Genomic DNA, 23,795 nt, shown 5'->3' with positions numbered 1-23,795 from the left:
CATGCCACCACCTATATTTCCAAGGTGCAAGGTTACCACAGACAAATATTGAGGTACGGCTTTCAGGGGAGCCAGTTAGTTGTTAGTTCAGTTGGCTCGAACATGGTGCTTAATAACATCAAAAGTACGGGTTTAGTTTCTGTAACAGCTGAGGTGGTACTTGGGGCCTGTCTCTTTTCCTTGCCCCATTGTGAGATCATGGCAAGAGATGTGTGGAGAGTCATGATGAGCAACCTTTGGACACCAAGGATACTATACAAAGAAAGAAGGTTTTCAATCACATTGCTCAATGAGAATGAGCAAGAGTTATCACAGGCATGAGCCTATCCTTACAAAGAGCCATTAATAGAAAGGCAAAATACTGCAGATACTGGAAACCCGAAATATAAACAGAAAATACTGGAAATACTTGGTAGGTCAGGCAGCATCTGACCAATGGTGACCAAACTGATACATTAACATTATTTCTCTCTTCATCTATGCTGTCTGACCTGAGTGTTTCCAGTATTTTATGCTCATGTACCAAAGAACCATTATTCTATAAACTGAACCAACTTAATGTCCACCCAGGATTTATTTTCGTACCATTGATGCAGAGCCCTTTCAGTTAAACACTGAATCATCCAATCAGCCAATAGTGTTGGTAAAATGTGATACAAACAAAATGGCCTCATGTTTACCAATGACCAAAGAAATTGTTTAAAAACATCACTAAGTTGAAACATTAAAGATTAATTTTGGGTGACTTCAACGTTTGAAAGGTTATGTAATCATTATGGCTCTGATTTTAATTCAGGGCGAAATTGGGAGAGCAGCAAACCTGCTCCTGACATCACAAGCTTGAGGCCTGGGCAATTTTAATGTTTCATGGCTATCCACCTGTTTATGTTGAGAAACAGAGAGTCTTCCCATTTTCTTCACACAATCTCCAGCTGGCTGCTCAAGGCCTATTTAAAGCAAGTATGCATTTCTTAAAATGAGGTTGCATTGCATGCTTTCAATTTTTTTCTATCATATTTCTACAATGAGGGGAATTTCAGAAATGGATCAGAGGTCTCCTCCAGCTTTTTATATGCCTCCCTGGAGATCCTGATGGAGGTAGTCAGAGCACATAAGAAAATATTGTTTCCCAGCACCTGCAAGGGCATGCCCAAGATAACTGTCCAACAGTCTGAACAGAGAGGTATCATGATATCTGTGCAGCAGAATCTTCCCAAGGACCTCGGTTCAATGTAAAAAATGGTTCCGTGTAGGGAGAGGCTCAAGTACCTAACAAGAACAAGTGTAAATACAGCTCTTCATCTCTCCAGATCTCTCAATGCCTGCCAGCATTCTTTCACCCCTCACCTTGCACTCCCAACAATTAACTCTCCTCCATTAAATTCTTCAGCATGTGAACACAAGAGCACTTCTTTCTCATTCTAAACACACTCACCTATTCCTTTGCTCTTTTCATACCTGACACTGATAGCATTTGTTCTCAGACCCTAACACTTGCAGAATCAGCAACTTCTCTCAGAACTCCTCTCTCACTTCATATTTTAGATACGTGCCTTGCTGTTCATTATCTCCTCATCCTGATGCCATCTTGCTTCTTCTACAGGTTCCAGATCATGTGCCAAATGAACAAGCCCTACAAATCTGTATTTTCCTTTCAAAAGCACACCCTAACTCCTGCCTTCTATTTCTGCAGGACAAAGCAAAAAATAATGATAGAGACAGGAACAAAGCCTAGGGAGAAGCATCTGACCTCATAGACCTCAGCTAAACAGAGCACAAAGTCCTGAAAATTGGTAGCCCTGATAAAGCCATAAGCCTCAGTAAGGAGAGGCTAGCAGTTTATCTGAGCATATGTCTGTATATTACGTGTAACTTTTCAATCACTTCAGCAAATATTCAGAAAGCATTGCAGCATCAAGCTTAATTCTGGTGGTCTAAAATGGGCTGCCAAGTTACTAGAAGCCACTTTGTCCTTCTGGCATTGACTAATCTCACATTGCATGAGTTGATACTTGAGTGAAAAATGAGTTCAAGGGAATTATTTATTATTATGGCATAAATTCATTACCTTTATCACATTTGCCACATTGCTCTACTGTTTGATTTTATAGCAGCTTCTGAATCTGCATTGCCAATATGACATTGGTACACAAGTTGGCTGAACGTATTCAATGTTCTTCAGTGATGGATTGAGGGAATGGTGAAGGATGTGAAAAGGACCGTTAATACAAAGGGTTTTTTCTTACTTGTCTGGACAGGGAAATGACTGGTCACTGGAAGAGTTCTGCAATTAACTTATCCTTCACATCTCTTGCCACAAGATGTTGAGGTGGCCTTCCTTCATTCACTGCTTCCTATGATCTTCCATGTCTGATGAGAACTGCTGACGCTGCACATTCTTCAAATGTATGACAAGGCTGTGTAGGATGCAACATATAATTATGATGCAGGAGGCTCTTTGTAAAGCATATTGTAGGGAGCACCCTGACAAAGCAATGAACCTAAATCTTTTTTTGACATGCTTTATGATGTTCTCAATTATGATTCTAGTGGTCCAATATCTTTGATCATGTCTGTTGTTTAGGTGTGGAGTGTCATGAACCAAATGTGTAGCAGGGGTCATCACTTATTTGTCAGCAGCCACTTGTCACATTCTTGGCAAGGTCAAGTATTAAGGTGGTGGCTAAATTTTGTTCGATAAAAATATTCAGAGCTGCCTGGATACTGTATACATATTTGTATTATTCTATTTGTAATCAGAGACAAGCTATGTATTAATTACATGGTAGCTTTTCCTATTCGTGGAAATGGCTTGCTGGTATTCCAGTGCCCTAGTGCCACATATGTGATATATCACCACAGGCGTAAGGGAAAACAGTCACCATTGCAAATCCAGAATTACATTGGAAAACTCAGCAGGTCTGGCAGCATCGGCGGAGAAGAAAAGAGTTGACGTTTCGAGTCCTCTTGACCCTTCAGCAGAACTGTTCTGCTGAAGGGTCATGAGGACTCAAAATGTCAACTCTTTTCTTCTCCACCGATGCTGCCAGACCTGCTGAGTTTTTCCAGGTAATTCTGTTTTTGTTTTGGATTTCCAGCATCCGCAGTTTTTTGTTTTTATTTTTTTGTTTTTACCATTGCAAATTCCCAAGCTTCCTTGTGTTGACTACTGATGCCAGTGGGGAAAAAAAGATTTCCCATTTGTTAGCCATGGGATGCATACATTTTTTATTATATAAATGGATATGTTCGTTTGGTAGTTATGCGTGAGACTTAGCTGTTTATGTAACTTCCATTTCCCTTCAGATCTTATTATGTAACAATGTACAACATCTCAATTTCTGATTGTCTATCAAAGTGTGAATACAGGCTTTAAGCTTTACTCCATGCCACCGGCTAAATATTTTTTGGTACATTTCAAATCAGGTTGTATCCATTATCATGTTATAGCATTCAGCTATTTTTTAATTAGAAAAAATTTGAAAAAGAGAGTTCATTTTAGATGTTGTATTTTAAAGCATAGTGTACTCACTATATCTATTGTGTATTCACCTCAGCTTTACCAGTCTACCTGTTGCAGATGATTCTGTCCATGACAGTATTGATCAGAGTGACCACCACACCGTCCTTGTGGAGCTGATGTTCCATATTCACACTGATTGTGTGGTGTGGATAGATTCATAATGAATCTAGCAGCTCAAAGCTCACCATGTGTCGTAGGCCATCAGCAGCAGCCGCATTGTATTCCAACCTAATCTGTGGTCTCATGGCCCAGCATATCCTAAACGCTACAATTTCCGTCAAGCCAGGACACCTACCCTGGTTCAAAGAGGAATGCAGGAGAACATGCCAGAAGCAGCATCATGCATACCTAAAAATGAGGTGCTCACCTGGTAAAGCGCAGGACTACAAACAGCAGAAGCAGAAAGATAAGGGATCCCACAACCTATTGATCAGATCAATGTTCTGCAATCCTACCACATCTAACCATGGATAGAAGTGGACAATTAAGCAATTAACGGGGAGTGGATCCATGAACATCCTTGTTCTCAATTATGGGGAAGCTCAGTACATCATTGCAAAAGACAAGGACAAAGAATTTGCAACAATATTCAGCCAGAAATGCCAAGCGCATGATTCATCTTGACCTCCTCCTGAGATTCCCAGCAGCACTGATGCCAGTCTTTAGTCAATTCTCTTCACTCCACATGAAATCAAGAAAAGGTTGAGAACACTAGATAACATCCCATCTGTAGACTTGTGCTTCAGAAGTAGTTACTTCACTGGCCAAGCTGCTCCTGTTCAACAATGACACTGACAAGTGAAAAAACTACCCAAGTATGTCTTATCCACAAGAAGCAGGACGTATCCAAACCAACCAATTAATGCCACATCAGTCTACTCTCAATTATTAGTGAAGTGATGGAAGGTGCCATCAACAGTGCTCATCAAGCACTTATTCACTAATAACCTGTTCATCAATTCTCAATTTGGGTTCCACCACAACCACTCAGCGCCAGACCTCATTACAGCCTTTGTTCAAACTTTGACAAAAGAGCTGAATTCCAGAGATGAAGTGCAAGTGTTGTGCAATTGTGTTGTAGTAGAGATGAGATTGAGTGCCCTTGTCATCAAGAAACTTCAGTAAAGTTGAAGTCAATGTGAAACAGGGGGATAAAGCTCCACTGATTGGAGTCATACATAGCACACATAGCACAAACAAAGATAGTTGTGTTTATTGGAGGCCAATCGCCTTAGCCCCAGGTCATCCCTGCAGGAGCTTCTCTACATAGTATCCCAGGCCCAACTATCTTCAGCTGCTTCATCAAAGGCCTTTCCTCCATCACAAGGTCAGAAGCATAGATGTTTGCTGATGACTTCACATTGTTTAGTTTCATTCATAATTCCTCAAGTGCTGAAGCAGTCCATGCCAGCATGCAGCAACACTTGGACAACATTCAGGCTTGCGTTTATACATTACAAATAATATTTGCATCACATGAGTGCCAGGCAATCACCACTAGAAACAAGAGAAACTAACCATTTCCTCTTGACCATTCAATGGCATTATCATCACTGAATCCCCCACCATCCACATCCTGGGGGGGTACCATTAACCAGAAACTGAACTAATTCAGCTACATATATACTGTGGCCGCCAAGAGCAGGTCAGAGACTGGGAATTTTACAGTAAGTAACTCATCTCCTGACTCCCAAAAGTCTGTCCACTATGCACAAGTCAATAGTGTGATGGAATACTCTCCATTTGCCTGGATGAGTGCAGCTCCAACAACACTTAAGAAACTTGACACCATCCAGGACAAAACAACCTGTTTGGCACCCCATCTAGCACCTTAAACATCTAACATCTAGCACCTTAAACATTCACTCCCTCCACCACTGGGGTCCCATGGCAGCAGTGTGCATCATCTGCAATATGCACTGCAGCAATTCATCAAGGCTCCTTCAAAGCAGCTTCTAAACCTGCAACCTCAACCACCAAGAACAAAAAGGACCAGCAGCTGCAAGTTCCCCTCCAAGACACACACAGTCCTGACTTGGAATAGATTGTAGTTTCTTCTTGCTCACAATATTGGGGATAACGTACTAGTATGGATTGAGGATTGGTTAACACTCAGAAGACAGAGTCGGCATGAATGGGTCTTTTTCAGGTTGGAAAGACGTAACCAGTGGAGTGCCACAAGGATCAGTCTTAGGGCCTCAATTATTTACCATCTATATTAATGACTTGGAGGAGGGGGCAGAGTGTAATGTATCCGAATTTGCTGATGATACAAAAATAGATGGGAGGGCATAAGGAATCTGCAAGGGGATATTGATAGATTGAGTGAGTGGGCAAAAACCTGGCAGGTGGAGTTTAATGTAGGAAAGTGTGAGATTATGCACTTTGGTAGGAAGAATCAAAAGTCAGACTATTATTTAAATGGAGACTCCAAGAGTGCAGCACAGAGGGACCTGGGTGTTCTTGCACATGCAGGTGCAGCAATTAATTGAGAAGGCAAATGGAATTTTGGCCAGTATTGCTAGAGATTGGAGTTTAAAAATAGGTAAGTCTTCTTACAACCATACAAGGTATTGGTGAGGCCGCACCTGGAGTACTGTGCACAGTTTTGGTCCCCATATTTAAGGAAGGATATACTGGCATTGGAGGCAGTTCAAAAGAGATTCACTAGGCTGATTCCTAGGATGAAGAGATTGATTTATCAAGAACAGCTAAACAGGTTAAGCCTTTATTTATTAGAGTTTAGAAGAATGAGGGTTGATCTTATCGAAACGTACAAGATTCTGAGGAGGCATGACAGGTTAGTGTTGAGAAGATGTTTCCACTAGCGGGGAATCTCAAACTAGGGGACATAATTACAGAATAAGGGGACACTCATTTAAAAGTGAGATGCAAAGGAATTTCTTCTCTCAGAGGGTAGTGAATGTCTGGAATTCTCTACCCCAGAGAGTTGTGGAGGCTAGATCACTGAAAGTATTTAAAGAGGTGGTAGATAGAGTTTTGAAATATCGGGGAGTTGAAGGTTGTGAGGAGCTGGCACGAAAAAGGAGTTGAGGCCTTGGGCAGATTAGCCATAATCTTATTGAATGGTGGGGCAAGCTTGAAGGGCCAAATGGTTTACTCCTGCACCTATTAATTATGTTCTTTTGATCACTGCCTTTGGGTCAAAATCCTGGAACTCCCTTCGTAACAGCACTGTAAGTACCTTCACTACATGGTCTGCAGTGGTTCAAGAATTGCAACTCATTAGCACCTTCTCAAGATTAATTAGGCAAGAGCAATAAAGTCTTGCTTGTGAAGCCCATATCCCAAGAATTATTTTTTTTAAAATGCGTTAAAAAAATACTCTAAGATTATTATACAGTTGAGATAATAAGCTTAAGACGCTAGTTTTGATGTTTCTCCGTAAAAAAACAATTTGATAACTAGGCTTCATAATCATTAATCTCCTCAAACTGGATTGCATATACAAGCTGCTGGGCCTAGGCACTTGTCAGGCGTCTGACAGGCCTTCCTTTTCTGGCTGTGAACAGTGGGATATAAAACGTAGTGTCACTGGCGCACACATATCAGCAGTGAAGGCTGTAATGAGATTGGAATGCAATCAGAAATCTTTTTAAGTCAAGCTGGATGACTCACCCATGTGAGAAAGCATAGCATATTCACTATGTTGTATTATTACACTAAAAGGAGTTGTACTGACTGAAAGAACTGAATCTGATTGTGACTGCTGCTCTGTATGTTCATTCTTCTTGGAATAAAGCACTTTAAAGATTTGTATCGGACCTCGTCTAACCAAGTGACTGTGGCATCTGCTTTTGAAGAGTGAAGGAGCACCCATTGAAAGATGTAAATATCCAGTTCAGATCACAAGGGGATAAAATTATACTACATGCAAATAGATATTGGACTATATAGGGCAACTCCTACAAAATAAAGACATTCACATTCTTCATTAGAATGACTACTGCCTCTAAACCCAAACAGGTAAAATGAGACAGAGAAAAGAAGCACGGAGAGCAAGGCAGGGTACACAAAGAGGAAGGGAGCAAGGAAAGTGAAGGGTGTGGGGCAACAAAAGTGAGAGGGGTGGGAGTGAATAGATGGAAGGGAGAGAGGAGGGGGAAGGGAGAGAGGAGGGGGAAGGGAGAGAGGAGGGGGAAGGGAGAGAGGAGGGGGAGGAGATGGGGAAGAGAGAGGGGGAGGAGATGGGGAAGAGAGAGGGGGAGGAGGGGAGGGGTAACGGGGGGGAGGCAGAGTGGGGGGGCAAAGGTGGGGGGGAGAGGGAGGGGCAACGGGGGGAGGGAGAGGTGGAGTGGGGGGGGCGAAGGTGGGGGAGAGAGGGAGGGGCGAAGGTGGGGGGGAGAGGGAGGGGCGAAGGTGGGGGGGAGAGGGAGGGGCGAAGGTGGGGGGGAGAGGGAGGGGCGAAGGTGGGGGGGAGAGGGAGGGGCGAAGGTGGGGGGGGAGAGGGAGGGGCGAAGGTGGGGGGGAGAGGGAGGGGCGAAGGTGGGGGGGGAGAGGGAGGGGCGAAGGTGGGGGGGAGAGGGAGGGGCGAAGGTGGGGGGGAGAGGGAGGGGCGAAGGTGGGGGGGAGAGGGAGGGGCGAAGGTGGGGGGAGAGGGAGGGGCGAAGGTGGGGGGGAGAGGGAGGGGCGAAGGTGGGGGGGAGAGGGAGGGGCGAAGGTGGGGGGGAGAGGGAGGGGCGAAGGTGGGGGGGTAGAGGGAGGGGCAAAGGTGGGGGGGAGAGGGAGGGGCGAAGGTGGGGGGGAGAGGGAGGGGCGAAGGTGGGGGGGAGAGGGAGGGGCGAAGGTGGGGGGGAGAGGGAGGGGCGAAGGTGGGGGGGAGAGGGAGGAGGGGGAGGGGCAGGGGAGGGGGAGGGGCAGGGGACGGGGGAGAATGGGAAGGGGAGGGGGGAAGGGGAGGGGAAAGGGGAGGGGAGGAGAATGGGGAAGTGGGGAGGGGAAAGGGGAAGTGGGGAGGGGAGGGGCGACGGGGAGGAGGGGAGGGGTGACGAGGGGGAGGGAGGGGCGACGGGGGGGAGGGAGGGGCGACGGGGGGGAGGGAGGGGCGACGGGGGGGAGGGAGGGGCGACAGGGGGGAGGGAGGGGCGACAGGGGGGAGGGGAGGGGGAGGCGAAGGTGGGGGGCGAAGGTGGGGGGGAGAGGGAGGGGCGAAGGTGGGAGGAGGGGCGACGGGGGGAGGGAGAGGCGGAGTGGGGGGCGAAGGTGGGGGGGAGAGGGAGGGGCGAAGGTGGGGGGGAGGGGAGGGGCGACGGGGAGGGGAGGTGCGACGGGGAGCGAAGGTGGGGGGGGGGAGTGGGAGGGGCGAAGGTAGGGGGGAGAGGGAGGGGCGAAGGTAGGGGGGAGAGGGAGGGGCGAAGGTAGGGGGGAGAGGGAGGGGCGAAGGTAGGGGGGAGAGGGAGGGGCGAAGGTAGGGGGAAAGGGAGGGGCGAAGGAGTGAGGGAAGGGGGGAAGGAAGGGGGGAAGGAAGGGGGGAGGGAAGGGGGGAAGGAAGGGGGAAGGAAGGGGGAAGGAAGGGGGGAAGGAAGGGGGAAGGGAAGGGGGAGGGGGAAGGGAGGGAAGGGGGTAGGGGGAATGGAGGGGCAGAGGGGGAAGGGAGGGGCGGAGGGGGAGGGTGGAGGGAGGAGGGGGAGGAGGGGGTGGGGGAAGGGGGAGGGGAGGAGGGGGTGGGAGGGGGAAGGGAGGAGGGGGAGGGAGGAAGGGAGGAGGGATGGAGGAAGGAGGAAGGGGGGGGAGGGAGGAAGGGGGAGGGAGGGAGGGAGGGCCGAAGGGGGGGAAGGGAGGGGGGAAAGGGGGGTGGGGGGGGAAGGGAGGGGGGAAAGGGGGGTGGGGGGCCGGGGCGCGGGGGGAAGGGGCGCGGGGGGGAAGGGGCAAAGGGGGCGGGGCAAAGGGGGGGCGAAGCAGGGTGGGGGGCGGGGGGAAGGGGCGGTGGGGGGAAGGGGCGCGGCGAAGGGCAAGGGGGGGAGGAGGGGAAGGGGAGGAAGGGGGAGAATGGGGGGGAGAATGGGGGAGGGGAGGGGGGAGAATGGGGGAGGGGAGGGGGGAGAATGGGGGAGGGGAGGGGGGAGAATGGGGGAGGGGAGGGGGGAGAATGGGGGAGGGGAGAATGGGGGAGGGGAGAATGGGGGAGGGGAAGGGGGAGAATGGGGGAAGGGAAGGGGGGAGAATGGGGGAGGGGAGGGGGGAGAATGGGGGAGGGGAGGGGAGGGGGAGAATGGGGGAGGGGAGGGGAGGGGGAGAATGGGGGAGGGGAGGGGAGGGGGAGAATGGGGGAGGGGAGGGGAGGGGGAGAATGGGGGAGGGGAGGGGAGGGGGAGAATGGGGGAGGGGAGGGGGAGAATGGGGGAGGGGAGGGGGAGAATGGGGGAGGGGAGGGGGAGAATGGGGGAGGGGAGGGGGAGAATGGGGGAGGGGAGGGGGAGAATGGGGGAGGGGAGGGGGCAGAATGGGAGAGGAGGGGGGAGAATGGGGGAGGGGGGAGAATGGGGGAGGGGGGAGAATGGGGGAGGGGGGAGAATGGGGGAGGGGGGAGAATGGGGGAGGGGAGGGGAGAATGGGGGAGGGGAGGGGAGAATGGGGGAGGGGAGGGGAGAATGGGGGAGGGGAGGGGAGGGGGAGAATGGGGGAGGGGAGGGGAGGGGGAGAATGGGGGAGGGGAAGGGGGAGAATGGGGGAGGGGAGAATGGGGGGGGGAGAATGGGGGGGAGGGGGGGGAGAATGGGGGGGGGGGAGGAGAATGGGGGGGGAGGGGGGGAGAATGGGGGGGGAGGGGGGGAGAATGGGGGGGAAATGGGGGGGGAAATGGGGGGGAGGGGAGGGGGGGGAAATGGGGGGGAGGGGAGGGGGGGGAAATGGGGGGGAGGGGAGGGGGGGGAAATGGGGGGGGAGGGGAGGGGGGGGAAATGGGGGGGAAATGGGAGTGGGGGAAATGGGGGGGAGGGGGGGAAATGGGAGGGAGGGGGGAAAATGGGGGAGGGGAGGGGAGGGGGAGAATGGGGAGGGGGGAGAATGGGGGGGAAATGGGGGAGGGGAGAGGGGGGAGAGGGGAGGGGAAGAGGATGAGGGGAGGAGGAGGAAGGGAGGAGGATGAGGGGGGATGAGGGAGGGGGGGATGAGGGAGGGGGGGATGAGGGGGAGGGGGGGGATGAGGGGGATGAGGGGGAGGGGGGGGATGAGGGGGAGGGGAGGGGGTGATGAGGGAGAGGGGAGGAGGGGAGGAGGGGATGGGGGGAGATGGAGGAAGAAGAGGGGGAGATGGAGGGTTGGGTGGTGCGAAGATGAGCAGAAAGAGAGGTTGAAGGTGGGTGATGGTCCTGGAGGTGCGATTTCACCGAATGGCCGTTGTCACCAATTTTCAACGACTTACAGGACATTATTTTAAAAAAGTAAACGTTGACTACTTCAGTGTCAAAACCAAACCCACTCGGGTCCCTAGGGAACCATGTGTACATCCTCCCGGCCGAAAATCCCCGCTCCTCTCCCGCCGCCTGATCTTTGGGACACGGCGGCTGTTGTAAAACTGGCTGTGTGCGCGCGCGAGGGGCGAGTCCCTGTGGTTGGCTCGGATCCGCTGCCACTCAGTGCGGGTGCGCAATCGCTCGGCACAGTTTGTGCTGAAGTTGAGAGGAGAGGCGGAGCGGGAAGTGTGGTTCGGCAGCAGAGGACAAGCTCGGGAAACGGACAAGATCCCCCAGCAATATACATGGTAACAATCTTTTAGTACATTCTACAGAAAAGAAGCACAAAGTGTCATTATTAGGTTGCGTCTTTGTGTGAAAGCGCCGATCATCGTCTTAATCCAACACATGCTTTGAGTTCCATTTCATGTCCAGGTTTTGCGACAGTGACGATCAGCAGAAACATTTTCCCAAACACTGCACCTCCAGCTAATGGTGCAATGCTCTGTTCTGTTGGCTGGCTGGATCATTCAGCGGCTACAGAGCTGAAATTTAACTGGATGGAGCCGGTAAGCTTCCCGTCACGTTTGAACGGGGAAATGTTTGAATGCTGCAAGTGTCAGTTTTTTAGATAAGGGATTACTGGATTGTATAATGAACTCTCAATGTCTGTGCCACCACTTGGGACGATACAATATTGTTATTGTAAATCTGGCAAACAGCAGATCAGTTAGCATCTATGGAGACCAGACAAGTTAACCTCTTCTGGTGTAACGCTTCATTAAAGCTGAGAGAAATGTATCAGTAAGAGAGTGGTAGGGAAAAAAAAACGCATAAAAATAAGAGTAGCATGACCTGCCATAACCGTTGTCAATCACACAGAATTACTCTTCCTTTCTTAAAATTATCTGCTACTGTAGCGTCATTGCTGAATGTTGTAAATATTGCATAATGTAATATTTGTTAATTTATTTCAAGTGTTTACCTTTTCTTGTAAAGTGTTGTGAACTCTGTAATGATTGATAATTCCCTCAGTATCTATTGATTGTGTTGCATTCCAGAAATACATCACGTTATCGTTTCCAGCTGCAGCCATACTATAATGTTTTTGATACTGGTACTTAGTTTCAGAGCAGTGTGAATGTGAAACACTGATATTTGCTGGGACAAAGTAAAACTGTATGTACAAACCTGAAAATATAGAGCGCTGATTACTGAAACAAAATTTGTGAAATTCTCAAACGTCGGTGAAGAGCTGGGTGTCCCACCATCTACCTTTCCTGGTATGAAAACTTGAAGGCGGTGGATAATTAAATTTTAGGTTTACTCAGCTGTATTTTGGATTGACCCTTATACTAATCTATTTCATTTGACTAGAGAATACTGCTTATTCTGTATAACGTAACACAAGACCTGCACTGAATTAAGACAAAATCTGAGGTAAACTGATCTATGAGTTATTTGGTATGCTTGATATGTATTGTATTTTGTGAATTTCCCAAGAATGCTTCTTGCGCAGAATTTATATGTAACCTATATTTAGGGACATGATTTGAAGGCAAGAACATAGCTCAGGTTTCAGGTGACACTTAAACCTTTGGCTCATCTGGTTCAGTTGATTAAGGCATTAAATAACTGAAACATTAGAGAAGACCAAGAAATTCCCAGGTTCAATCTCAATCTGTAATGAATTTGCTAATCTCAGCATATGACACCAGAATGAATGTGACAATTGGCGTTTGTGTCCCTTGGTTAAGGAAGATAAAATCAATTGATATTCCTGCTGCTAATTGGCATCTGCTAGAACTGTAGGTGTGTGAGGACAGGATTGGGCTCACACAGAAGGACCACTTGGGGATTACACTAAATATTTGCTTGGCTTTACTGTCCCTGATCACTCCTGTGAGCAGACATCACACCCTATGATCCAGACTACCTAATGTATAAATGGATGATCACGTAACACCAGAGTCATAGCAAGGAACCCTTTACTCTGTATACTGAAATGTTCCAGAGCCTCCAAATGAATTGTCCCTCTTTACAAAAGCTGCACTGAAAAGCACTTCACCAAATAGGAGGTACAACTTCAAACCAACAACTGGTCAATTTACATGAACAGTTTTCAAGTTACAGAGTACAATTTCTGTATGCTCCTTGGTTATGGAAAATGATAAAAACACAACTTACTAATTGTCCAGATGGACTTGCCTTCCCAGGCTAAGTTTCTGAAACTGAACAGATTAATAAAACATGAATAGTTTCTTGCTGCTGTAATGAAAGCACCAATCACCCTCTGTATCAGAAACAGAGCCCCTCCCATAAATCCCTTAAATCTGCCACCACAGTTTCTACCCTGCGGTGGGCACTTAGTTCTTGATCTGGGAGCAGGCTGTTGCCATTATTTGTATCAGCTAAAGCCCTCATTCCCTCACACTAGGTGCAGCTGGAATGGAACAATACCTGAAGCATCAGATGCTATAAGGAGCAACCCCGCAATAACCTGAAATGTTTGAGATTATACTAATGACCTTTTCTTTTGAGTGTGTTATGATCCCCATAGAGACTGATAAATTTCAAAAAGATAATTGAATTCTCAGTGATAAAAACAAAAAACAAAAAACTGCGGATGCTGGAAATCCAAAACAAAAACAGAATTACCTGGAAAAACTCAGCAGGTCTGGCCGCATCGGCGGAGAAGAAAAGAGTTGACGTTTCGAGTCCTCATGACCCTTCGACAGAACTAGGCGAACCCCAGGAAGGGGTGAAATATAAGCTGGTTTAAGGTGGTGGGGGGGTGGGGTTGGGTGGGGGGAGAGAAGTGGAAGGGGGTGGTGTGGTTGTAGGCAAAAGCAGTGATAGAAGCAGATCATCAAAAGATGTCACAGACAGCAGAACAAAAGAACACATAGGTGTCGAAGTTGGTGATATTATCTAAACGAATGTGCTAATTAAGAATGGATGGTAGGGCACTCAAGGTATAGCTCTAGTGGGGGTGGGGAGAGCATAAAAGATTTAAAAATATCTTAAAATAATGGAAATAGGTGGGAAAAAGAAAAATCTATATAATTTATTGGAAAAAAACAAAAGGAAGGGGGAAGAAACAAAAAGGGGGTGGGGATGGAGTGGGGAGGTCAAGACCTAAAGTTGTTGAATTCAATATTCACTCCAGAAGGCTGTAAAGTGCCTAGTCAGAAGATGAGGTGTTGTTCCTCCAGTTTGCGTTGGGCTTCACTGGAACAATGCAGCAAGCCAAGGACAGACATGTGGGCAAGAGAGCAGGGTGGAGTATTGAAATGGCAAGCGACAGGGAGGTTTGGGTCATTCTTGTGGACAGACTGCAGGTGTTCTGCAAAGCGGTCGCCCAGTTTACGTTTGGTCTCTCCAATGTAGAGGAGGCCGCATTGGGAGCAACGAATGCAGTAGACTAAGTTGGGGGAAATGCAAGTGAAATGTTGCTTCACTTGAAAGGAGTGTTTGGGCCCTTGGACGGTGAGGAGAGTGGAAGTGAAGGGGCAGGTGTTACATCTTTTGCGTGGGCATGGGGTGGTGCCATAGGTGGGGGTTGGGGAGTAAGGGGTGATAGAGGAGTGGACCAGGGTGTCCCGGAGGGAACGATCCCTACGGAATGTCGACAGTGGGGGTGAAGGGAAGATGCGTTTGGTAGTGGCATCATGCTGGAGTTGGCGGAAATGGCGGAGGATGATCCTTTGAATGCGGAGGCTGGTGGGGTGATAAGTGAGGACAAGGGGGACCCTATCATGTTTCTGGGAGGGAGGAGAAGGCATGAGGGCGGATGCGCGGGAGATGGGCCGGACACGGTTGAGGGCCCTGTCAATGACCGTGGGTGGAAAACCTCAGTTAAGGAAGAAGGAGGACATGTCAGAGGAACTGTTTTTGAAAGTAGCATCATCAGAACAGATGCGACGGAGGCGAAGGAACTGAGAGAATGGGATGGAGTCCTTACAGGAAGCGGGGTGTGAGGAGCTGTAGTCGAGGTAGCTGTGGGAGTCGGTGGGCTTGTAATGGATATTGGTGGACAGTCTATCACCAGAGATTGAGACAGCGAGGTCAAGGAAGGGAAGGGAAGTGTCAGAGATGGACCACGTGAAAATGATGGAGGGGTGGAGATTGGAAGCAAAATTAATAAATTTTTCCAAGTCCCGACGAGAGCATGAAGCAGCACCGAAGTAATCATCGATGTACTGGAGAAAGAGTTGTGGAAGGGGGCCGGAGTAGGACTGGAACAAGGAATGTTCCACATACCCCATAAAGAGACAGGCATAGCTGGGGCCCATGAGGGTACCCATAGCCACACCTTTTATTTGGAGGAAGTGAGAGGAGTTGAAGGAGAAATTGTTCAGCGTGAGAACAAGTTCAGCCAGACGGAGGAGATTAGTGGTGGATGGGGATTGTTCGGGCCTCTGTTCGAGGAAGAAGCTAAGGGCCCTCAGACCATCCTGGTGGGGGATGGAGGTGTAGAAGGATTGGACGTCCATGGTGAAGAGGAAGCGGTTGGGGCCAGGGAACTGGAAATTGTTGATGTGACGTAAGGTGTCAGAGGAATCACGAATGTAGGTGGGGAGGGACTGGACTAGGGGAGAGAGAAGGGAGTCAAGATAATGAGAAATGAGTTCTGTGGGGCAGGAGCAAGCTGACATGATCGGTCTACCGGGACAGTTCTGTCCCAACCGCTTCCTCTTCACCATACTGCACTCGTTGCTCCCAGTGCGGTCTCCTCTACATTGGAGAGACCAAACGTAAACTGGGCGACCGCTTTGCAGAACACCTGCAGTCTGTCCGCAAGAATGACTCAAACCTCCCTGTCGCTTGCCATTTTAACACTCCACCCTGCTCTCTTGCCCACATGTCTGTCCTTGGCTTGCTGCATTGTTCCAGTGAAGCCCAACGCAAACTGGAGGAACAACACCTCATCTTCCGACTAGGCACTTTACAGCCTTCCGGACTGAATATTGAATTCAACAACTTTAGGTCTTGACCTCCCCCCTCCATCCCCACCCCCTTTTTGTTTCTTCCCCCTTCCTTTTGTTTTTTTCCAATAAATTATATAGATTTTTCTTTTTCCCACCTATTTCCATTATTTTAAAATATTTTTAAATCTTTTATGCTCTCCCCACCCCCACTAGAGCTATACCTTGAGTGCTCTACCATCCATTCTTAATTAGCACATTCATTTAGATAATATCACCAACTTCGACACCTATGTGTTCTTTTGTTCTGCTGTCTGTGACATCTTCTGCTGTCTGTGATGATCTGCTTCTATCACTGCTTTTGCCTACAACCACACCACCCCCCTCCACTTCTCTCCCCCCACCCAACCCCACCCCCCACCACCTTAAACCAGCTTATATTTCACCCCTTCCTGGGATTCGCCTAGTTCTGTCGAAGGGTCATGAGGACTCGAAACGTCAACTCTTTTCTTCTCCGCCGATGCTGCCAGACCTGCTGAGTTTTTCCAGGTAATTCTGTTTTTGTATTGAATTCTCAGTGATCAACTTAAAGGAATTGCACAATAAGATTTCAAGTTATAAGACTTTCACAAAGAAGCTAAAAATAACATTGACTAAATGTTGCTTAGTGGGCAATTAATAGTCTAAACTACAGAAAAGATAAGCCTTCTTAATGTTTTAACCTGACTAATAAACCCAAGTTGCATATGTATACATTACAGCACGCTCTACATAGGATTACAGTCTTCATTGTCACTTCCAGCTTCCAGTGGGTTCACGTCTCGCTGTTTTGCCGAATCATAATGTCAAGTGACCATGGGTGAAAATGGCTACCCTGATCAGGTCATTTCACCCTGTATATCAGGCTGAATATAGAATGTTCCAAGTGAAGATGAAAAGCAAATAAGAGAAGCAAAGAAAGAGTATGGAAAGAGACTGGCAGCCAACATAAAAAGGAATTCCAGAGTCTTCTGCAGGCATATAAATAGCAAAAGGGTGGTTAAAGGAGAAGTAGGGCCTATTAGGACCAAAATGGGGATTTACGTATGGAGGCAGAGGGCATAGCCAAGCTATTAAATTAATACTTTGCATCTGTCTTTATCAAGGAACAATGTGCTACCCAGGCTGTGGTGAAAGAGAAGTGTTTAAAATTGATAAGGAGGCGGTATTAGATAGGCTGTCTGTACTTTAAGTTTATATTTAGCAAATGTTGTTCAATCCACGGAATAACATCTAACATTGGACACTGTGTTTTGAGTTTTGCAAGCACAGGCTTGTTCGGTACGATCTGTAACTTGCCCATTGTGAACAGTAGCTGGATGTGATCCGCCAGTCTTTGGGATGAATGGCCTACATACCTAGCATTACACCGGCACTGAAATTCATATACTGCATTACTCATTTGTGTGATGGGCAGAACGTCTTTCTTGCTTGACAGCAGCATCCTGTTAATGGCGAATACCATTCATGTTGCTACTGTATAGTAGCAGCATGAAACAGCTAGCTTCAACCGTTGCTCAAATTACTTCCAAGGTAATCTGAGGTAGACTGGGCACTTTTCAGGGCTGAAAGTGTTGGCCTTAGGCTTGTTCATGAGTTTGTGTGATATACAGCATGAAATGATCTTTGTAAGGAACTCAGTCCTAGCTTTATTTAGGTGCAACCCATCAAATATTAATCAGGGAGAAATAGGCTTTAGTGCACAGCACCAGAAATAGTATACTAGTAGGTTTAAAACAAAAAAACAGCAATTTGATTTTAGAATACAAATCTGATGATCCAAGGAGTTCCAGTTTGAATTCTTTTAATTCTTACATGTTTTTAATGTAAATTAGTTATTTTTTGGATGTGACCTGTATACAATGTTTATACATAGGTGTCCATTATAACTACACAAGAAATATTTTGTCCTTATTCAACATGACAGCTTTCCTTGTGTATGCTGTTTCTTTTAGCTCAGTGCACTTTCCTTTGGTATATTGGGCGTTGTGTCTTTGCAAGCAAAGCCTGCATAGAAATATCTGATGTATGGAATATTGCATATCTTGTATCTTTTCAGTATAGGGTAGCAACTATCCAAGAGTTGGACTTTTCCACAAAACCTTTGTATCCACAGGGACTTCCTTCATGTCAACTGTGTAGCTGGCAGATGGAAGAAACTACTATTAAATACAGAGTTTTCATCATCATACTTAATAGGAGCTATTTCCCAACAGACAACTTGCCAATCCGGAGGCAGGAAATCAGGCAGTGGGCAAAAAGACTACATTTGAATGGCCTGCATCAGTACTTTTTGAGGCTGAGGGAATGGTAAAATATTTGAAAGTGAAGGGAAACACCACTTTAGATCAGCAGCCAGCATTTTTCAGAATGTACAACAGCACGGACATTAAATGTGAGAGCCTTTAAGGTTCAAGAATGAGTGCAATAAAATGTGACACCAAGAGTCTGTATTCAACTGTTTTAAGCCAAGTTTGCGTTAGTGTTGTGCTCATACTGTGCTCTATGCCACAACCTAGTCTTGTGACCGTTCTGTTTATAGTTAAGCTTGTTTACTTGGCTATCTTGATTAACTGACCTTCCCTTAACTTATTAATTGCTGAACAAAAGTCATGATGAGTTCAACAATACAGTCATATTATGACTGGTACTTTAGTATCATTTAAGCATAACTCATCTGATTATAATTTAGATGAATTGAGAACTAGATTAGCAACAGAAAACCAGGGACAGTATTTTCCTGTGGGCTTCAAGATCCCAGCATCAAGCTCAAATGAGTGTCAGAAACTGCACTGTCTGAGGAGTGTGATCACCTGTGATTTTCCCTGAATTGGCCAATTAGTGGCCAGAGGGCAGGCTCGTCATCCAGTTAAGGACAGTGGTGGACTGTAGAAGCTAGAGGGCCAATTGGAGGATCTCCAGTTGGCAAGCAGTAGCATGATGCCATTGAGGGTAAGTTAAGGTTCAAGAATGATCAACTCTACCTCCAAGGTGGAGGCGTCATCTCTTGAACTTTTCTAAATTTAAAATTAAAAAAGGCCTTAGTAGCTGGGCCACCACTGTCCCTCCACACAGTGGCCTGTGGCTGCTGCTAAACCCAGACAGGCATGGTGAGCTTCTAAGCCTGCCAAGAGCACCCCCACCCACCAGCAGTCTGTCACTAGGAGGCCATCTCCAGGCAACTACACTGTCTCCTGCTCCCTGCGGAGCCCTGGAAGCTGTCTGGAAAATCCTAATTGATCTCTGATGACAAATTTTAATTAGCTCAGTTGGCTACCTGCTGCTTCTGGATGAGTAACCCTGCCAACTCTAATCCTCCAAGCCATAGTGGCTGGATAACAACACCTGCAAGCATTGGGTGTGGCTACCAGTATTGCCACGGTAGATAAGATGCAGAAACCAAGCAAGCCATGTGGGAAGTCTGGTCTCCTGCATCCACTGCAAAGCTGCCCTGTGTTCTAAGACCTTTGGAATTCATGCAGTGCAAGAGGGCGTTGGGCTCACCAATGCAGGAAATCTGGTTCCGAGGGGCAACTGGAGGTTACAATAAGATACAACCAAACAAAAGCCATATGCAACATACTAGCTGCAACAAAAGAGAGTGTGCCAGAGACCTCCATAAGCATAAATGCACATGCATGAGGTTAGTGGCAAGACAGACCAGGGTGAAGATTTAGAGTGGAGAAATCTTCAATTAGAAAGCGGACAGGCTTTCCACATCGTAAATGTGATGAGATTTGTGGATGAAGTCACATTGTTAGAGGCTTTTGCTGCTATTAGCATCATATGCCCTAAGAAAAGTGGCAGACACACGCTCACCACCAAACTCAACACAGCGGCAAGCATGATCATATTACTAGTCAGAATCCTAAAAGTCAATGATACAACCTACAACAGCCAAACTGACTGTGTACAATGGGTCATCCATTAATTGCACCAGTATATTGACATTGAAATGCAACTATGGCAGATCTGCATGGAAACCCTAAGTATTCTACCTGGTGGACACAAGCAGACCAACAGTAACAGGGTTGCTGGTATGTACGGAACTCAACATTGTGACCACACACGAGATCACCAATACACCAACTGTGCCAGAAGAGGCCAAAAAATAATCACATTGAGTCAGTCCACAATCTACAACAGATGCACCCAGGCAGATTTGACACTATAGGAAATTTCAGAGGTGATGCTGTACTATACCTCAGAAGATGCAATCCCAGCAATCGACTCTCCTAGAAAGTGCAGTGTGCACATACAGGAGAAACTAAAGAGTGAGTTGGGTGACAAGGAACCTAACAGCATTATCCGTCATGTGCATCAGCATACCAATTAGTACAGCTCTATCTCGTGCTTACTGAAAAAAGATGGCACAATACAGGTATGCTTGGACCCAAGAAGTCTAAATCTTGCTCTAAAGAGATGTCCACACAAGATCCCAACATTAGAGGAAGGCTGCGTTTGCTGCCAGTGCCGTGCATGAGCAGTTGTACTGTTCTACTTCATTATGTCAATACGAGCGAGTGAGTTGGCAGCGGCAAGGAGCAAAGATGTTGCTGCTCAAATCGACATGCCCATGTTTCAGGCAGCTTGGTATCTGGCCTCTCTTTCTTTATTTTTGACTGGCTATCTGTGTAACTGAATTAGTTCATTCAGTTTAGAAATTTGTCTTGAACATTTGAATAGCTGGTCAGGAACTGCTCCTGATCTGCAGAGCTTATTTCCATATAGCACACAGCCACATCAAGGAAGCTTGAAGTCCATCCAGGTTAAATAACATGAAAAAGACCATTGTTCCGTGTAAATGTAGCTTATGCGGAATTAATTACGAGAAATGACTAACATAACCCCACCCTGTGAACGAATAAAAAATCTTTTTATTCCCCGAAACAGGCAGATGGTGTATGCATGTAGTGACATCATTGATGCACATGCAGACCGTACTGGCAATCTGGGCACAGCAGAGTGATGTCACTGGATTTCTGCACATGCGCAGAATACCATTTTGCATTGGCAGGAGACACGGTGTTAGGGGAATTTGAATCCCAAATTCACAGGAGCAAAGTTTTTTTGTTCAAATTGGACGCCACTCATGGGTATTGGTTCATTTGGCAGAGGAATCTCAAGCGACCATTGCTTTCAGGCACCATTCAGAAGGTATTGCTTCTAGAGATTACCCTTTGGTTTATTCATTAGTCAGGATCTGTTCCAGCAGCATATGGACAGAATTACAGAACATGTTTCTGGATGCGCATGCATTGTCGATGATATTGTGGTGATGGGCACAACCAAAGAAGAGCATGAGTAAAATTTATGCTTGCTAATGGCAGCAGCTCGTCCTAAAGGGCTCGTCTTCAACAGCAGGAAATGCTAGGTGAATGTGGGTCAGATTAATTTTTTTGGCTCTATTTATTTGAGTTCCAGGATCCACCCTGACCCGGGTAAACTCAAAGACGGACACCATGTGCCTACTTCCCAGGTAGAGAGAACTTGCAGAGATGCCTTGGATTATTCAACTTCTTAACACCATATATGCCCCACTTCATTGATAGAGCATAATCATTTCGAGGGCTATTAAGGAAGGATGTTCCATATGAATGGCAGGATAACCATCAAAACATGTTCGAGTCACTTAAACAGGCATTGTTAGAAGAGACGTGTTCTACAATACTACGGCTAAAGATGGGAGATGGTCTTGGAGGTCGACGCATCTCAAGAAGGGTTAGGAGCGTACATTATGCAAGACAAGAAATCAATTGTATTTGGCCCCAAAAGTCTATCTCAACGGCAATCCAATTATTTGAATATAGAGCCCGGGACACTTACTCTGGTATTTGGTATCACAAGATTCCACGTGTACCTATTTGGTAAACGATCATTTTGGAAACTGACCACAAACCATCAGAAATGATTTGGTGCAAGCCATTGAACAGCGACTTCCATTAGAAATACAGAGATACGACTTTGAAGTCCTTTACAAACCAGGTAGCAAAATGGTTACTTCAGATTCACTGAGCAGGTTCCCAAACCCAAAAAAACGCGAATGTATTTGATAGACCTGCAAGTGGATGGCATAGACATCGAAGTAGAAGATTTATTCAGTGTTGATTTGATGAGTTTTTGGTCAATGTAAATGCAACCAATTTCAGGAGGAAATAGTGAATGATCCACAAATAAAGGCATTATGGAGAGTTGTTGTAGAAGGTTAGTCTGAGACAACACCCTGCAATGTTTTTGGCTATACAGGTATGAACTAGGCATTTCAAGAGGCGTGATTTTTCAAAGGAAAGCAGGTGCTTGTACCTGAAACTCTTTGCCAGGACACATTGCCATAGTTACACCGGGGACATATGGTCATAGAGCAGCCAAGGTGCCTGGCAAGGAAACTGTATTGACCAGGGATCAACAACAATATCGAAAAGGTAGTGAGGATGTGCAAAGTATGCCAGAGTCACCAACCACACCAACAAACCATTACACCTTTATAGGGTTTAGTGTATTTTCATGGCTTGTTCTTATGAATAACTTTGTAATACTCTTTCAGTAACAAAGCAGGATTGCTAACAGTTCTACATTGACATCTTTTATGCCACCTTGCATGAACACAAATATACAGGAAAGGAAATGTTTCTAGACTGAGAGATGGCATTTGTGGACACTTGGTAAACTTGAACCAAGTGTGGGTAGAAATCTCCTATTTTGGGACTATGTGTTGAGTAAAGGTCATAGGAGTTGTATAAAATTACTGCCTTAAGCACCTTTGTTTGACTAAATGTTGAGAAACATCTTTTTCCAAATTGACATCTGTGTAAGAGCAATGGTAGAAATAAATAGGTCAGAGAAGTTAGGTGTGAAACCAGTGTCGTAGAACGCAAGAAATGTCAGACAAGTATGAATTTTTGTACTTTTTGAAAGGTCAAAAACAGGAATGATCTGACATTAGCTCATGAAGAAGGTGCAGATGTGGCGGGCAGTAATGGATGGCTAATGAAGTAACTTGGAACCAACGAAATGGGTAGGACTGAGTTTTACCTAATATGGCATTTGGCCAAAGCTGAAAAGGGCATAAGAGAAGAGCTTGTTGAGTCTCTCAGTGCGCACTGAAGAGAAACTGGACTCCAGTCAACAGAACACAGCAAGAGCCAGCTCTACAGTTAACTAGAGAACTGGTATTCGAGTGAATTGATTGTATACCACCTCCTTTGTTAAGTTTCACATTTTTGTACTTGTGATTAACTTAATGGCCTGTAACTTCTGCACCCCCTAGGGTTGGATTTGGGAGGTACCCCAAAGATGCTCCGGGGAAGCCCTCTAGGAAGTTCCTAGGTAAAGGTTTGCATGGCAATTGCCCTGAAGTGCTAACTTCCTCTGGATAATTGTGCTGCACTGGGAATCATTCGAAAATGCGGTTTAAATCGCAAACATTGGATGGTTCCGCTGGTGTTAATACCAATAGTTAGCTAGGAAAGCTTAGGAGAATTATAACCTCTTCTAACTTCTGAGTAACTATTGCAAAGACCCAGACCAACCCTAAGGGACTACTCCCTCCCAGCCCTCCCCCCCACAAAGGGCACCCCCCCCCGACCACCCCAACCTCCAACACCCCCAGAACTGTGACTCCTGCACACCCTTCTGAACCTCAGATGCCCCCCCATCCTCAACCCCCAGGGTCTTGGACCCCCTCCTCGATCTTGGACCCCACCTGAACCCCAACACACACCCTCCGACCTTGGACCCCCCTCAATCTCAGACACCCCGAATCCGCCAGAGCTACACTTTGCTAGGGCCTGTGAGGAGTCTCTCGATGCAGGCCCCAAGCGGCTCCAGTGAACGGAAGTGCCAATGTAAGTTTCAAGACCAGGTAAGTGTGCATTTATTTCTTCTAATTCC

The 23,795-nt window shown here is 46.8% G+C and overlaps 1 protein-coding gene across 9 annotated transcripts in view; it reads left to right on the top strand.

Moving 5' to 3' along the window:
- Window positions 1-11,095: 11,095 nt before the first annotated feature.
- The window catches only part of LOC121284928 (integral membrane protein GPR155-like), an 83,275-nt gene continuing 70,575 nt past the window's right edge, over window positions 11,096-23,795 (top strand). For 4 of the 9 annotated variants that reach the window (XM_041200856.1, XM_041200857.1, XM_041200854.1 and 1 more), the window contains exon 1: window positions 11,097-11,246. The gene's annotated coding sequence lies outside the window, so the exon portion shown is untranslated. Of the gene's footprint in view, window positions 11,247-12,315; window positions 12,379-23,795 lie in introns of all 9 variants that reach the window. The other 5 variants (XM_041200858.1, XM_041200861.1, XM_041200863.1 and 2 more) reach the window with 3 other exon arrangements.

Source organism: Carcharodon carcharias, chromosome 12 (genome assembly GCF_017639515.1).
Source record: "Carcharodon carcharias isolate sCarCar2 chromosome 12, sCarCar2.pri, whole genome shotgun sequence".
Taxonomy (NCBI): domain Eukaryota; kingdom Metazoa; phylum Chordata; class Chondrichthyes; order Lamniformes; family Lamnidae; genus Carcharodon; species Carcharodon carcharias.
This window is presented reverse-complemented; position numbering and strand designations above follow the sequence as displayed.